This window comes from Sus scrofa, chromosome 17, assembly GCF_054392235.1.
Source record: "Sus scrofa isolate SSC_HxYL_T2T_F1_AM1 chromosome 17, Sscrofa_HxYL_maternal_Yorkshire_Landrace_v2.0, whole genome shotgun sequence".
Classification (NCBI taxonomy): Eukaryota; Metazoa; Chordata; class Mammalia; order Artiodactyla; family Suidae; genus Sus; species Sus scrofa.
Window position 1 is genome coordinate 42285289 of NC_139399.1, and position 13629 is coordinate 42298917.

Consider the following 13629-nt stretch of genomic DNA (forward strand, 5'->3'; position numbering starts at 1 on the left):
ATGTGTAATGTGTTTGGCAGTTATAGGCACTGAGGCAAAATATAAAAAGAAAGAAAGGCAAGTGGTTGGGCAGTGGGGAAGGAGGGTCAAGGTGTGAAATAGGGTCAAGGTGTCACCGAGAGAGAGGGTGACATCTGAGCAGAGGCCTGAACCAGACAACCCCTGGAGGAAGTGCTCCAGGCGGTGGTGCATGGTCCACAGCACGTGCAAAGGTCCTGAGGTGGAGGGCGAGGGTTATGAGGAGTACCAAGTGGCCATTGTGGCTGGAAGGGAATCAGGGAGGGGAGAGGGTAGGAGGTAGGGCAAAGGGGTAAGAGGGTAAGAGAGGGGACAGATCACATGGGGCCTGTGGGTCACTGTATGGATTCAGCTTTTGCTCTGAGTGAGCTGGGAGCCACAGAGGGTTTTGAGCAGAGGAGGGTCTGATGTGTGTACTATCGGACATCTCTATTGTGTCAAGAGCGCGTGTCAGAGGGGAAAGAGAGGAACCAAGGAGCCCTTGAGGGGATCCTTGCAATGATCCTGGCAAGAAATGAAGGTGACTTGCCCTGCACAATAGCACTGTTCCAGTTACCATTGCTGCAGAACAAACTTCGCCAAAACTCAGTGCCTTAAAGCAACTACTATCTTATGATGCTCATGAATCCAGAGCTGGTGTGGCAGGGATGGCTTGTCTCTGCTGCATGGTGTCTTGAGCCTAAGATGGGGAAGACTCAAAGGCTGGATGGGAATTAACACCTGAGGCCTGGAATCATCTGGAGGTCCCTGGACTGGGACGACTTGGAGACTAGGACGCCAGCAGGAGCACCTGCATGTGGCCTCTGCACGTGGCCTGGGCTTCCTCATAGGATGGTGGTCTCAGAGCCTTTGGACTTCTCACACAACAGCTCAGGGCTCCAGGAATGGGCGCTCCAGCAAACAAGCTGAAGCTGCATCACCTTTTAGGATCCAGCCCCGGCAGTCACGGGGTCACTTCTGCCATACCTATTGGTTAAAGCAGTTACAGACTCAAGTGGAAAGAGTTACAGACTCAAGTGGAAAGGACATGTCCCCCACCTCTCCCTAGGGCCATGTTCTAAAGCCATCACAAGCATGTAGCATCTTCAAGGCAAATGGAAATTTCACGTGTTGGCTGATGCATGAGGCGCAAGGAAGTGCCACATCAGAATTTGGTTTTGCTCACCTGGGGCTCAAAGCCCAGTGACCAAAACAGTTACTTCTCAGGGCTGTAGCAGCCAGAGAGGAGCCTCAGCCCAGCCCAGCCTGGTTTATCAAGGTAGGCTTCCTGGAGGAGGTAATGCATGAACTGAGGTTTTTGTTTTTTGTTTTTTGGGGTTTTTCCATATGCCACTTCCTGTGGCATATGGAAGTTTCCAGGCTAAGGGTCGAATAGGAACTATAGCTGCCGACCTGCACCACAGCCACAGCAACACAGGATCCAGGCCATGTCTGCGACCTACACCTCAGCTCTTGGCAATGCCAGCTCCCTGACCCCCTGAGCGAGGCCAGGATTGAACCTGCATCCTCATGGATACTAGTCAGGCTCATTACCACTGAACCGTGATGGGAACTCCTGAACTGAGTCTTAAAGAGGGAAGAGGTCAACCAAGAGAAATGGGAGAGGGCGTCTCAGGACAGGGAGAATCGAGAAGCTCACATGGGGAGGCAGCAGCGGGAATGCTTGAGAGATGAGGTCTGGGTTTGAGTCCTGCTCTGCCCTCCTAGTGGGCAGCACTGGGCAGGCCCCCTCCTCTCTTTGAGCCTTGCTTCATTGCAAAATAGGGGTGATGAGAATGCCTTCAGGGAAGGAAATGCATGCAAGGCACCTGCTGGATAGAAAGAACCAACTGTCAGCTCTGACTGGGAAGTCACAGCTCAGGCTCCCTGAGTGCAAAGAAGAGAAAACTGGGCAGAGACTGGCCCAGTTCCAGCCAGCATGGAAGGGGAGGACCCAGGACCCACACACCTGCCACAGCCAGACCCCTCCCTGTTTGCTCTTATTCCTCACCCCCCGTCCAAGTTCACTTGGCGAAGCGGCTGTCACTTCTTCCTTGTAGATGCCCCCATCCAAGGAATCCCGTGAGGCCTTCGGAGGGACTCACCTGATCCAGAGCAGGAGCTTTGACACTGGGGGGTGGTCGTTGCTCTGATAAGGGCTCCCCCCTGCCTGTATTCGCCACATCCAGTTCAGCAGGAATTCCTCACTCCAGCATGGAGTTCCGGTGGGTTTTATGGGCCAGCCACTGCAGACAAATGGAGAAGAAAAACATCCCTCTGGAGCCCTGCTCAGCTCTCAAAATCTGATTTCCGTTCTGCCAGAAGGAGCCTGGGCTGCTTTAACCCTCTGTGGGAGGGGAGGACGGGGTCTGATTCAAGATCCTTCTAGCTGTCCGCCCTGCCTCCTCACCACACTGGCTCCCTTCCTTCGTCCTCAGGCCCCCATCCCACCCCGGGGCTCTGTCTCCACCCTCCCTTTGCAGAAAGGCCCCAGAGGCCCCAGACCCCAGTTCAGGATCATCGGCAGTGCATCCACCGGCTGCGAGCACACCACGAGCCAGGCATCTTATAAACTTGGGCTCAAGAGCTGTCTGGAGCAAGGTGGAGGGAACGTGGGCAGGAGACAGAAATGGGTTTGAGATCCAGCTTTGCCTGTTCTAGTTGCCAAGATCTTGGGCCAAATCCCTTCACCTTGCTGGGTCAGAGTTTCCTCATCTGTAAAATGGGCTTCCTAATAGGATCTATCTCACAGGATTGCTGGGAGGAGTCAATGGGATCAGGCATGCCAGTGCTCCGCATGTGGCCTTCAATAAATAATAGCTGTTGTTGGGGAGATCCCGTCGTGGCGCAGTGGTTAACGAATCCGACTAGGAACCATGAGGTTGCGGGTTCGGTCCCTGCCCTTGCTCAGTGGGTTGATGATCCGGCGTTGCCGTGAGCTGTGGTGTAGGTTGCAGACGCGGCTCGGATCCTGCGTTGCTGTGGCTCTGGTGTTGGCCAGTGGCTACAGCTCCGATTCGACCCCTAGCCTGGGAACCTCCATATGCCGCAGGAGCGGCCCAAAGAAATAGCAAAAAAAGACCAAAAATAAATAAATAAATAATAAATAAATAAATAATAGCTGTTGTTGGGAGTTCCTGTCGCAGCTTAGTTAAGAATCCAACACAGTGTTTATGAAGATGCAGGCTGAATCCCTGGCCTTCAGTGGGTTAAAGATTTGGCCTTGCCATGAGCTGTGGTGTAGGTTGCATACGTAGCTCGGATCTGGCGTTGCCGTGGCTGTGGTGTAGGCCAGCGGTTGCAGCTCTGATTCCACCCCTAGCCTGGGAAGCTCCATATGCCGCAGGGGCAGCCCTCAGAAGAAAAAAAGACAGGAAAGTTGTTGTCATTAGTACTACCCCTTCCCTCCACAAGCCCCGCAGGGTGGGCGTCATCACCCACATTTGACAAACGAAAACAGCAAGGCTCTCAGGACGTGCTTTCACCTGCTGGACTCCTCACTTTCTATAATTACTAATCAAGACAGCAAGTCCTGAACTTGTTACATAATACCATTGATCTTTACTATTTGGAGAGTCCATGTTGTGAATTTGCCTGTCCCCTAAAATTTATCTGTAACCCCCACATGAATACCCTCCAGGGGTTTCATGGTCATTCACGGATACGGACAGAGCAAAAACTTGTGTCACTGATACTCACTTTCCCAGCTGATCACACTGACACTCTGCCTTCTTTTTTCCACTCTCATACTGTAAACAAGAGTCCTGTTTGAGGTCTACTTAGCGCCACACTTTGCACTTTTGGGTGCTTTATTTTATTTTTTTTTTAATTTAATGGTTTTTTTTTTTTTTTCTTTTGAGGGCCTCACCCGCAGCATATGGAAGTTTCCAGGCTAGGGGTCGAATCAGAGCTGCAACTGCCAGCTTACACCACAGCCACAGCAACACCAGATCCGAGCCCCATCTGCAACCTGCACCACAGCTCATGGCAATGCCAGATCGTTAACCCACTGAGCAGGGCCAGGGATCAAACTCACATCCTCTTGGATACAAGTCAGTTTCGTCTCCATTGAGCCACAACAGGAACTCCTAATTTTATTTTTTATGGCTGCACCCACAGCATCTGGAAGTTCCCAGGCCAAGGACAGGAACCTATGCCACAGCTGTGGCAACCCTGGCTCCTTTAACCCACTGGGCCAGGCCAGGGATTCAACCTGTGCCTCCATAGGGACCTAAGTCGCTGCAGTCATATTCTTAACCCAATGGACCACAGTGGGAACTCCTGCACATTTTGGTGTTTTTTGGTTGGTGATGTCACAGTTTATAACGTCATCAAGCACAGTGCTGAAGTGCTGTCTGGTGTTTCTAAGCTCAAGAAGGCTGTGATGTGTCTTACAGAGGAAATACATGTGTTAGACAGATAAGCTTTGCTCAGGTGTGAGTTATAACACTGTTGTCTATAAGTTGACTGTGAAAAGAATCAACAGTATATAGTAAATAAGGTGTTCTTAAGCAGAAACACACATAAAACAAGGTTATGTATTGATCAGTTTGGGAAAATGTGACTGCAGGCTCGCAGGAAATTAACCCTGTATTTTTCTCTAGGAGTGATATGTTCAATATTTACTAATTCGGTGTGGGTGGTAACTTTATGGAATATAATTACAGCAGATAATAAGAAATCAGTGAAATGTTCAGGGTTTTGGTGTTTTCAGGTATGAGGATAACATTTTAGGAGACATTGCAATGAGCTACCGTACAATTAGCACGGCTGTGGGACAACAGACCCTACAAGATGATGCCTTAAAATGACCAGTTTCTCATGTTGACAGGTTCCGCTAGTTCAGGAGTCATGATAATGGGCACAGCAGGGAAGGCTTTTTGCTGCTCCGTGATGTCTGAGGCTTCAACTGGGAAGACTCAAAGGTGGAAGTGACTCAACAGCTGGGGATGGAAGCATATGAAGACCTTTTTGCTCACACATCTGTCCCCTGGGCTGGGAGGATGGGGAGAACAGCGCAGTGGATCAGAAGCCCCTTCGCGTAGCCTGGGCTTCCGCGCGATGTGGCGGTCTCAGGGCATTCGAACTTGTTACCTGGCGACTCTGAGCTCTAGGTAAGAGGGTCCCAGGGAGCAAGGCCCAAGATGTGTCACCTTTAGGACCCTCCTTCAGAAGTCACGAGGGTCACGTCTGTGAAATCCAACTGGTCAAAACAGTCACAAGCCTGTCCAGAATCAAGGGCAGGGGTCATAGACCCTAGCTCTTGCTGGGAAGAGGAGGTGGATATGTTTTCAAACCACCACAGCTAATAACACAGACTTGAGAACATTCGAGACCCAGATCCAAATTTCGCCTCTCCCCCCCTCCCAGCTGGTCAGTTGTGAGCAAGTTTCTTAACTCCTCAGAGCCCTTGAGTTTAAACTGCCCTAGAGTAGAAATCTTCCCTTCTTATCCCCATCATAAGAGATTTATCCAAGAATTCCTATCCACTCCCTAGCTGTGTGACCTTAGGCCAATTACTTAACCTCTCTGTTCCTTACTCTACTCATCTGTTAGATGGAAATATTAATAGTACTTAGCTCAAGGGGCTGCTCTGAGGATTAAATGAGAAAATGCCTGCAAGTGCTTAGAAGAATGGCTGGCATATAGTAACCCCTCAATAATATTATCCTTCCCGTTTTCTTTGCTCTTTCCCTGACAGAAGTGCCAGGAAACATGTTTTTCCCCAACATGTTATATTTCTAATGAAGTTTTGGTATCCCATAGAGAGTGGGGCTCCTGGAAAATGCCTGGAAGCCCCCTCTTGATCCAGCTCTGCCTGGTGACCAGCACCCACCTGCTCACTCTCGCCTCACTCCTATCCAAGAGACAATGGGATACTCATTAACACTGAGGCAGAACTCATTGCTAAGAGCTGGAGAAATGTCTGCCAAACTGTGTTCTCTGCTGGGGTTTATGGGGGGAGAGTCTGTGGTCAATAATCCTAGAAATGATGCTTAAGGAGTTTGTACAGGATTTATCATTTTCAATATAGTTTGTTTTGTTTTTAAGGCCACACCTGTGGCATATGGAGATTCCCAGGCTAGGGGTCCAATTGGAACTACAGCTGCCAGCCTACACCACAGCCACAGCAAGGCCAGATCCAAGCCTCGTCTGCGACCTACACCACAGCTCACAGCAACGCCAGATCCTTAACCCACTGAGCGAGGCTAGGATTGAACCCTCAACCTCATGGTTCCTAGTCGGATTTATTTCCGCTGCACCACAATACGAATGCTACATTTCAGTATACTAATGTCTGAAACTCTCTAGAAGGCAAAGGCAAAATACAGCTTCCCAGACTTTTTCTTATCATGGAACTCTGGGCATCTTCCAGACCAAGAATCCCCAGGAATTCACTCAAAAATGATGGTCTAGAGGGGACAGAGCTCTTCTGATAGAATCAAAGGCACCAGCTCCATGTCCAGAGGAACGACATGGGGTCAGTGAAGCTTTCTCATTAATCTGAACAGAACAACAGAACAAAACAAAACCTGGCATCTCCATGGAAGGACAGTTTAAAAGTTTACTTAACACACTCATTCAACAGACATTTCTGGATGCTTCTTATGTACCAGATACTGACCTAGGTCTTGATCTTGCTCTCTAAGAATTTCAATGGGATGAGGCAAGTGGAAAAAAATTGCTCTCAGGCCAAATTTCCTTCCATCACTTACTTGTTGTGTGATCTTGAGAAAACTTCTTATAAGGATTCAATGATGTTAAGAGCTAACACATACCAAGTACCAAGACTGTTACAAACGCTGTGTATTTTGAGTCATTTAATCCTCACAATAACCCTTTACAGGCAGGCTCTATTACGGTCCCTGTTTTCCAGAGGAGGAAACTGAGGCACAGAGAAAGTAAATTTTCCCAAGATCACATAGATGGTAAGTGGCAGAGCTGAACACAGGCAGGCTCCCGAATCTGCAGCTTTAACCATGTGACACTGTATGACCCCCCCGGAGATAACACCTGCGGCAGGTATCGCTAGCTTGTTCCCAGGGTCTATTCTTCCTGCTATACTAAAAGAAACCCAGTGTGCAGCTGGTGTCAGGCCACCTGAAATGAAGGCTGCATTTCTTAGCCTCCTTTTCAGTAAAGTATGGCTAAAGGACAGTCTCCCCAATGGTATGCGAGCAGAAATAAGGTTGTAAATCCCAGACAAGTGTCCCCAACAGATGACGTGTGACCTTCCTTCTTCTGCCTTGTTCTCCTTTTCACCAGTTGAGATGGAGACAGAATGGCTCCAGCAGCCATACTGGTCCATGAGACAACCTCAGGAGTGGGTCACATACCGTGGAGTGAAAAGATAGATAGAACCTGGGTCCCTGACACCATCTGCTACAGCTGGTTAATTTTACCTAACAAAATACCCTAAAGTTAGGAGCTTACAGCAGTTCCCATCCTGGCACGGCGGAAACAAATCCCACTGCAAACCATGAGGTTGTGGGTTTGATCCCTGGCCTTGCTCAGTGGGTTAAGGATCTGGTGTTGCCGTGAGCTGTGGTGTAGGTTGCAGACATGGCTCGGATCCTACATTGCTATGCCTGTGGCATAGGAAAGCTCTGATTGGACTCCAAGCCTGGGAACCTCCATAAGCCACAGGTGTGGCCCTAAAAAGCAAAATAAATAAATAAATGAATGAATAAATAAATAAATATTGTTGCAATTTTCCCTTAAAATACAAAAAAAAAAGAGCTTACAACATCAATGATTATATATTATCCTTGTATTTCTTTCTTTACTACTTTTCACCGTTCTTATAGGTTAGAAATCAAAGCTCCACATCCAAGGAAGCTCACCAAGTTGGTGCTGGCTGGGGGTGGGGGGGCTCAGTTCCTCTCTACATGGGTCTCTCCACAGGACAACCTGAAAGTCTCATGGCATGGTGGCTGCTATCCCCAGAGTGAGTGATTCAAGAAAACAAGGCAGAAACTCAATGCAGACAGACCTTGTTTTATTGTGCTTGGCTTTACTAGAGATAATGCATTTTTTATAAATTGAAGGTTTGTGGCACCCCTTTATCCAGCAAGTCTATTGGACCCAGCATGGCCATGAGCTGTAGTGTAGGTCGCAGATGTGGCTCGGATTTGGCATTGCTGTGGCTGTGGTGTAGGCAGGCAGCTGCAGCTCTGATTGGACCCCTATCCTGGGAACTTCGATATGCCTCAGGTACCAAAGACCTTAGCAGATACCTCTAAAGAAGGTATACAGATGGCAAATAAACTTATGAAAAGATGCTCTACATCATCAGGGAAATGCAAATTAAAACAACGATGATAGGAGTTTCCGCTGTGGCAAAGTGTGTTAAGAATCCGCATGCAATGGCTCGGGTTGCTGCTGTGGCTCTGGTCTGATCCCTGGCCCAACTCAGTGCGTTAAAGAATCCAGTGTTGCCTCAGCTGCAGGTAGGTCACAGGTGCAGTTCGGAATCAGTCCCTGGCCCCGGGAACCTCCATATGCCACAGGTATGGTGATTAAAAAAAAAAAAGATATCACTACACAATTATGAGAATGGCCAAAACCTGGTACACTGACAACACCAAATGCTCACAAGAATGTGGAATAACAGGAACTCTCATCTTTTGCCAGTGGGAATGCAAAATGGTACAACCGCTTTGAAAGACAGTTAGGCGGTTTCTCATAAAACTAAACATACTCAGAGTTCCCCTTGTGGTTCAGTGGAAATGAATCCGACTAGTAACCATGAGGTTGCTGGTTTGATCCCTGGTCTCTTTCAGTGGGTTGAGGATCCAGCGTTGCCGTGAGCTGTGATATAGACAAGCAGCTGTAGCCCCAATTTGACCCCCAGTCTGGGAACCTCCATATGCTATATGGGTGCGGCCCTAAAAGGTACAACCGCTTTGAAAGACAGTTAGGCGGTTTCTCATAAAACTAAACATACTCAGAGTTCCCCTTGTGGTTCAGTGGAAATGAATCCGACTAGTAACCATGAGGTTGCTGGTTTGATCCCTGGTCTCTTTCAGTGGGTTGAGGATCCAGCGTTGCCGTGAGCTGTGACACAGACAAGCAGCTGTAGCCCCAATTTGACCCCCAGTCTGGGAACCTCCATATGCTATGTGGGTGCGGCCCTAAAAAGCAAAAACAACAACAACAACCACAACAAACTAAACATACTCTTATCATATGGTCCAGCAGTTGCCGTCTTATTCATAATTGCAAAAACTTAGAGGCAACTGAGATGTCCCTCAGTAGATAAATGGATAAACTGGGGTTATATCTAGACAATGGACTATTGTTCTATAGTTAAAAAAAAAAAGAGCTATCTCATGATCGTTGTTGCACAACTATACATATAATAAAATGCATTGAATCGTTTAAAAATGCACTATCAAGCCATGAAAAGGTATGGAGGAACATTAAATACATATTGCTAAGTGAAAGAAGTGAATCTGAAAAGGTTACATACTGCATGATTCCAACCATATGACATTCTGGAAAAAGTAAAACTATGGAGACAATAAAAAGATCTGTGATTGCAGGGATTAGGGGGTAGACGAACAGGCAGAACAAAGGAATTTTAGAGCAGTGAAAATACTCTGTGTGCTACTATAATAATGGATATATGTCAGCACACATTTGTCCAAACCCATAAAATGTACAACACCAAGAATGAATCTAAGGTGAACCCTGGACTCTGGGTGATAATGACATGTCAATGCAGGTTCATCAGTTCTAGCAAATGTTCCACTCTGCTGGGAGGGGCTGATAACAGGGAGATTATTCGTTCATGGGGACAAGGAGTTTATGGGAAATCTCTTACTTCTCAATTTTGTTTGAACTTAAAATCACTCTTTTAAAATTGTCTTTTTAACACAACATTATAGATCAACTATACTTTACTCTTTTTTTTTTTTTTTTTTTTTTGCTTTTGTTAGGACCAAGGCATGTGGAAGTTTCCAGCCTAGGGTTCAAATTGGAGCTTCAGCTGCCAGCCACAGCCACAGCCACAGCAATGCGGGATCCAAGCTGCATCTATGACCTACACCACAGCTCACGGCAATGCCCGATCCGTAACCCACTAATCGAGGCCAGGGATCGAACCTGCAGTCTCAGGGATACTAGTCAGATTCTTAGCCCGCTGAGCTGCAGCTGGAACACCCAACTGTACTTTAATTTTTTTTAGATTGTCTTAAAAATAAAGTACTTTGGGGGGGAGGTCCTCCTGTATAGTACAGGCAACTATATTCAGTATCCTGTGATGGGGTTCCTGTTGTGACTCAGCAGGTAAAAGACCTAACATTGACCCTGTAAGGATGCGAGTTCGATCCCTGGCCTTACTCAGTGGGTTAAGGATCTGCCATTGCCAAAAGCTGTGGCATAAATCACAGAGGCAGCTGGGATCCGGTGTTGCTGTGGCTGTGGAGTAAGCCTTAGCTGGATTCCCCTAGTCCAGGAATCCCTATGCAGCAGGTGCGGCCGTAAAAAGAAAAAAAAAATAGAGTATTAAAAAAAGGGGGGGTCCTACTGTATAGCACAGGGAAATATATTCAATATCCTGTGATAAACCATAATGGAAAAGAATATGAAAAAGACTATATGTTTGTATAACAAATACTTTGCTATACAGCAAAAATCAACACAACTTTGTAAATCAATTGTAATTCAATAACATTTTTTAAAAAATAGAGTGGGTGCCCTGCGGGGAGAGGGAAAGGGGAGTGGGGAGTCAGGGACGGAAGCGACTTAGCACCAAGGTGGGGGAGGAGCCAAAAAACTAGGCTTCATTGAGAAATTACACTCAACTTTGGTGGAGGAGGGGGGTTTCTGTCTGGTCAGACCCGAAGGCATGGTCACTCCAGAAGACACGGGCAGATGGAGCGAGTGTTTCCACGTGGACAGATGGAACTGTAAGCGTTTCCACGGGACCGAAGGCCAGGGTGCCCTGGTCAGGAAGGCAGAAGGGCCAGCTGCTGTTCTCTCAGCCTGTTCTTCCCTCCTCCTCATATTGGGCAGATTCCTACTCAGCCTTCACACGCCTCTAGGCTGCCGGAGAGGCCACGTGGCTGGGGAAGACTGAGCGGAGCTCCTCTGCTGGCCCCTGTGTGACCTCAGAAGAGTCCCTTTTCCCTCCCTGAGCCTCAGTTTCTTCATCTGTAAAATGGGAATAGCAATACGTACCCCAGAAGGTTGTGATGAGGAACAAGTGAGATGAGCAAAATACAAAGTCCCTTCCCCAAGAAGCTTGTGTTCTCGTGGAGAGAGACGGCAGCTGGCAGACAGATAAATATGTAGCCATGTTTACTGCTGTATTCCTGGTACTCGGAATTGTGCCTGGCACATAGTAGGTAGTCAACGAACATTTGTGGATGATCGACAAAATGAATGAATGAAAGCAATGATAAATACTCTGGAAAGAGGGGTTCCATTGGTGGCGCAGCGGGAACGAATCCAACTAGTATTCCTGAGGGTTCTGATTTGATCCCTGGCCTTGACCAGTGGGACGGGGATCCGGTGTTGCCATGAGCTCTGGTGTCGGTAGCAGACACAGCTTGGATCCCACGTTGCTGTGGCTGTGGCATGGGCCGGCAGCTGCCGCTCTGATTCGACTCCCAGGCTGGGGACCTCCATATGCCACACGTGTGGCCTTAAAAATAAAAAAAAATATATCTGGGAGTTTCCGTCGTGGCGCAGTGGTTAACGAATCCGACTAGGAACCATGAGGCTGTGGGTTCGATCCCTGCCCTTGCTCAGTGGGTTATGGATCTGGCGTTGCTGTGAGCTGTGGTGTAGGTCGCAGACGTGGCTCAGATCCCGCGTTGCTGTGGCCCTGGTATAGGCCCAAGGCTACAGCTCCAATTTGACCCCTAGCCTGGGAACTTCCATATGCCGCGGGAGTGGCCCAAGAAATGGCAAAAAGACAAAAAAAAAAAAACATTCTGGAAAGAAGTAAAGCAGGGGAAAGAGGGGTGCTGGGGGTAGAAGGGGCAATTGCTGCTTAAGTCCCAGTGATCAGGGAAGGCCTCCCGGAGGAGATGAGATTTGAGGGAAGATGGGAAGGAAAGAAGGGAATGAGCTGTGGAAATTCTGGGGACAGTGGGTACCAGGCAGAAGTGGGCTCCAGGAAGAGGCCCGCGTGGCTGGAGCAGGGTGTGCAACAGAGGAGGGGAGGGGCTGAAGGTCTGGCGTGGGTGGGCTGAGAATGTGGCCGGAGCCCCCTCCCCGCTCCCAGGGACAAGGCCTAGGACAGAGTCCAAGCTGCTCCATCCCTTCCCAGGCAGGGTGCTCCTGGGCGGTGGGGGACACCCTCAGGTGCCGTGCGCCCTGTATGCCAGGCCCTGGCTTTATTGGCATAAACTCAGGGAACCATCCTCACCTCTAGGAATAGTACTATTATTGCTGCTCCGTTTTCAGAGCAGGAAGCTGGGACTCCAAGAGGCAGCTAACCTTGGGGCCGGAACCGGGTCTCTCTGATGCCAGGCCCTGGCTTGCACCGTCCACATTGTCCTGGAATTCTTTGTTTACAGCTCACCTTCCCCTCTGGGCTGCAGAAGGTCTGGCGTCTCATTCATGGTTTTATTTTACTCCCAGGGTCCCCCGTGTCAAAAGCTGCCCGAGGAGTGAATGAATGAACACGTCTTCCAAGGAAGGCCCTCCCCACCTTCCGGGCCCAGTTCACGCCCTATTTGGCTCCTCTGGGTCGTGCTGGAAGGGGAGGGGGCTGGACAGAGGAATTTCAAGCCGCCTGAGGGTCCAGAGCAGAAGAGAGGGGGAGAAGGGGGGGAAAAGTGAAAGTGAAGGGAGCCGGAGCCCCTGTGAGGAGGCGCAGACAGGGAAGGAAATCTCCCGGTAATAATTCATCGGCTCAGGAAGCAGCAGCCTGGCCTGGGGCTGCGTGTGGGGCTGGCCCTGCAGGGAGGGGGCTGCTCAGGCTCCTTCTCCTCCTCCCCAAAGCCCAGCCTGGCTGGGGTCACGGTCAAGTGAGGGGGGGTGGGGGGACAGCCAGGTGTGGCAACACCCTTTCCCGGAGCCCGGAGCCTGAGGATGTCAGGGACGGCTCTCCCAGCAGCCAAGGGAAACCCTCTGGCTCCCCGCCTCCCCCCTATTCTGGCCTGGATCCGGGAAGACAGGAAAGCGCAGCATGGCCAAGCGGGGAGGCATGGTCAAGAGAACGGACGCCCAGAAGGAAGATGGGGCCCAAATGCACCTCGAAACCTTCCCACTCCACTCCCTGTGCTCTCTCTGCTGCACAGGCTGGCTGCCATTTGGGCTGAAGAGAAAGTTATTTTCAAGGCCAAGTGAAGATAGGCTTGGCTGGTCCCCAGGATGGAGCTGGGAAGGGGGCATGGGGAACATGGGGACCCCGGCAGCCTTCATCAGCTCAGTAACTCTTCCCAGTGCCTCTGAGGACATGTCAGATGTCAGGCTGAACAATCCAAATTTTCCATGAGGAAGTCAGGCAATGAGGGAAGGCAGTTCCCCCCATTCTCCCCCCTCGGCTTTTGGGGGTGTGGGTTGTTGGCATTTCAAGCACCGGGAAAGGGACGGTGTGGCTTTGGAGCCAGGGAGGCTGCAGCAGTCCAGGATGGCATTGTGAGGAGTGAGGGAGCGAGGCTTGCATTTTATTGG